This window comes from Echinops telfairi, unplaced genomic scaffold (assembly GCF_000313985.2).
Source record: "Echinops telfairi isolate 266 unplaced genomic scaffold, ASM31398v2 ScPeMD7_9;HRSCAF=40, whole genome shotgun sequence".
Classification (NCBI taxonomy): Eukaryota; Metazoa; Chordata; class Mammalia; order Afrosoricida; family Tenrecidae; genus Echinops; species Echinops telfairi.
Window position 1 is genome coordinate 34,093,716 of NW_022103906.1, and position 4,272 is coordinate 34,097,987.

Here is a 4,272-nt window from a genome sequence, read left to right on the forward strand (position 1 = left end):
CCCCAGCAGGTTGGTAGGTTGCCTGCTTTGGTGTTGTGGAGGTTGGGCAGAGGTTCCTACAGCTTGGAATGTTGATGAGTGTTGGCTCAGCTGCCTTAGGCCCCCCAGGCACACAGGCAGGAATTCCCTAGTAAGAAGGTGGGCAGAGTATCCCTTGGTGGAGGTCAGCAGGGCTTTCCTCAGCCTTGGGCTAGCTGCATAGGGTGGAGCTCACCTAGCTGGGTGTGGCACAGGCCTAAATGCCTAGGCTAAGGGTAGTGGTCTGGAGGTCAGCAGTGGAGTGTGAGAGAACAGGAAAGAGACAAAAAGGAAAAAGACATTAAAAAGTAAACCCGCTGAGACTGTGTGGGGATATAGAGAAGAGCGGGGAAACAAAAGTTACAATGTAGCTGAGTCCCAATCCCTGCCTGTTGAGCTGCAAGGGTTTAGTCCCTGCCTCGAGGCTGGTGGTGGCAAACTGTGGCTGTGTTGAGATTAAGCCCCCTTACAGGTTCCAAATGGTCCCGGCTCCAGCAGAGACAGTGTTGGGGCCAAGGTCAAACCCTAGCCAGCCTCCACTGTGATAAGGCAAAAACCCCTAGCCCCTCAAAACCTTGTGGGTCGGTGCCCACTTATCTTTATGATTAGTAAATTCAACATTCCAGCAGTGTTGAATTTCCCTCTAAGCAACTCTCCCGGGCTGAATTCTGCGTAGTCCCTCTGGTATGTGTTGCCCTGTCGCCCTCTTCCTGGAAGTTCCTAAATGCTCTTTTTGATGAAGAATGTGATACCATTTGTCTTCGATTTGTTATTCCTGCTGTGATAGTTCAGTTCGTGTTAACTTGCCTGGGCTAGGATCCTTAGTAGTTTGGTAATAAGGCTTTCCCTGTAAAATGCAGATCATAGCCTGATGGTGCTTGCTTGGGGATGTGGCTTACTTCATAGCTGTACATGGGTGCTATAGAGAAATCATTTCCTCTCTACTGCTTTCTGCTAGCCTGGATCCTGAATCTGGCTTCTTGAGACTTGAACAAACAGTCCAGCATGTGACCTGCTGACCTTGGGAGCTATCAGTGACCTGCCATGTACTTGGCCAATATTGGATCCACTTGACTAAGCTTCAATCATCCTGCCACCTGGTTCTTCCTTCTGCATCCTTGTTCATAAGCCAGCAATTGTGTGAGTCAGGAAGGACCTCCAGCTTAGCATCTGACCCATGGACTTGAGTTGGACTGGGTTTGCCTGCTCTGCAGCTGTGTGGACCACTTTCTTAATATAAATTTCTTTATTGACACAAAGTTCTTTCTTCTACATATATGAGTGTCACTGTTTTGAGTACGCTAGAAAATCCAGCCTAACACACATGACATAGGAGACAATATATTTGTCCAACTCAAAATGGCTAATACTAGTCCATTTCAGCTCACTGATGGACTAGCTTATCTCTGTGTGAATGCCTTTAATTTAATTTTTGATGACTCCTGATTTTCTTGCATTCATACTTGGTGTATTCCATGGCCCAATTATTAATGGCTGTTTCTAACGGTTTCTTCTCATTTTGAGTCAGACCACACCAGCAAATGAAGATTCTAAAAGCTTTACTGCATCTACCCACATCATTAAGGTCAGCTCTAGAGGTTAGACCCAGTTAATATAATCTTCATCTTGGAGCCATGTCCGTTCTGGCCCCACTAAAGCTGAAGTGTCTCAATAACTAATTAAAAACACTTCAAGAGTGAGCTATACTTAGGACTGGAACCACATGTTCTTAATTCCCAGTGAAGAATACGCACTGCATTTCAGGACTTATACACCAGGCAAAATGTTCTGATGTGGGGTTCGGGTTCCTTAGCATAATCACGTGACTGTTTTTCTTTGATGTGGTTTCTGTTTCAGTAAGTTAAATTCTGGCATCTCAGAACTGGTCCAGCCTGCCATGCTGAGGATGAATTCTGAGCACAGACCAAGGCTGAGTCTGCATGCCTGCGGGTGGATGGAACCACAAACTGCCATTGGGTTAATTAACTGGAGGCTGTTTAATGTCCCATGGCCCCATGCTTCAGGGTTTCCTAGTGGCTGCCATGTAGCTTGGCTATCTTAAAAAGTGCTCCTTAAAATACTTTTGGTCTGTGACCTACTCAGTGGGGGAAAACACTCTGAACTCTGTGTGTTTCTGCTTGAGGCTCTGCAGGCAAACTCACTGGGAGTCAAGAAACATCTGTGTTGCTGTAGATGAGATCTTCCTTGTGGTGCCTGGTGTTTATTCATTACATCAAATAAATAAATAATTCATGCCTGAAACAAAAGTATGGACAATGTGGTGGGTATTATTAGTGCTTACCAGTATCTGTTTCTCTTCTCTTTCCAGGCACATGAGAGAATATCTTTCCTAGACCTCTTGTGGTTGGGGAAGGTCTTGTGATTGGGTTGGGCCAATGGGATGTGAACGAAATGAAAGCTATTACTCTGGGCTATTCTATCAAAGAGCAGGGTGGGGCAGGCAGTGTCTATCTCCCCTGAGACAGGAGATCAAGTGGGTCATGTGTCCGAGACTTTGTAACTAAGACCATAGAGCCACCATCAGCCTGCGTCCTTGAGTGCCTGATGGAGCTGAACTCTCCCCGCACACACACAAACCTGTGGCTTACAATGGACATGTAATGTAAGCAAGAAATAAATCTTTGTGTTCAAATTTGGTATTGAGTGTTCATCTGTTGCCACAGCATAATTCAGCCTACTGTGAGCAATAGTATCCAGTAAATATTAGTAATGGAGACAGGTCTGGAAGCACTCACCATTGTATACTTTGATAAATAAATTATTTCCAAATCAAAAGAGTACAGGCTTTCTCACTGAAAATCTCCTTGAGGCAAGAGAAACAAGATCTTGTTACAATTGACTTTGTGTGATTGTTAGGTTTTATGTCAACTTGGCTGTATTTGTAAGACTGTATGGAGTCCAATCTCTCCAGCAGGACACAGTCCTATGATGTGGTGTGGATGGCGGCATATTTAATACCTATAAGGGATACTGTTGAGAACTGGCTTTTTTCTTCCTACTGGCCTAGATCCTGCATCTGCTTTAACTTCTTGGGACAGTGGCCACCATGTAGTGTGCTGACCCTAGGAGCTGTCAGCAGCCTTTTTGGTGGCCTGTTGACCTTGGATCCTCTTGGTCTTCCTGATTCCTGGTCCACTGCCTCAGCAGCTGTGTGAGTTGGGAAGGGCCTCCATCTAGCCTCTGACTCATGGATTTGAGCTGGGCTGGGCTTGCCTGCTCTGTGGGCCACTTTCTTGCTATAAGTTCTGTTCTTGATATAAATTTATTTCTGATTGTCACTGGTTTTGTTTCTCTAGAAAATCCAGCCTAAGACACTTAGGTAAATCTATTTTTTTTCTCTTTAAACTGATCCTGCTGGACAGCCTAGGTGGAGACTTAACACCATTGCTTCATTCCCAGGTGCACAGCTGCAAAATAATTAAATCAAAGGTTAATGTAGCAAATCCTTTTACACAGATTAATTCAAAATTCAAAGATGTGACTTTGAATTGAATGCACTTAAAAATAAAAGGCCACTAATAGCAAAGTTAAAAAAACACAAACAGAAAACAATGCATGTTCAAAAGGTGTGGAGAGACCCTCATCCATTGGCAGGGGGACTGTACAATGAATGATATGGCACTTCTTTACAACATTGGGAAAAGGAATATCATGTGATTCAGCAATACTGTTGTTATTAGGTGCCATCAAGTTGGCGCCAATCCATAGTGACCCTATGCACAACAGAACAAAACACTGCATGGTCCTGCACCATCCTCACAATAATTCCTATGCCTCAGCCCATTGGTGCAGCCAATGTGTCAATCCATCTCATTGACGGCCTTCCTCTTTTGCAATGCCCTTCCACTTTACCAAACACAATGTCCTTCTTCAGGGACTGGTCTCTCCTGACAATAGGTCCAAAGTAGGTAAGACACAGTCTTGCCATCTTGGCCTCTAAGAAGCACTCTGGCCTTGCTTCTTCCAATAAAGATCGAGCTGTCCTTTTAGCAGCCATGATACTTTCAAATTCCTCTCCAGCACCACAATTGAATTGCATAGATTCTACTATGGTCTTCCTTATTCAACATCCAACTTTCTTCTCTCTTCTTTTTATTATTTTTTAACTCATTTTATTGGGAGCTTGTATAGCTCTTATCACAATCCATGCCTACATTCATTGTGTCAAGCACATTTGTACATTTGTTGCCATCATCATTTTCAAAACATTTTCTTTCTACTTGAGCCCTTGGT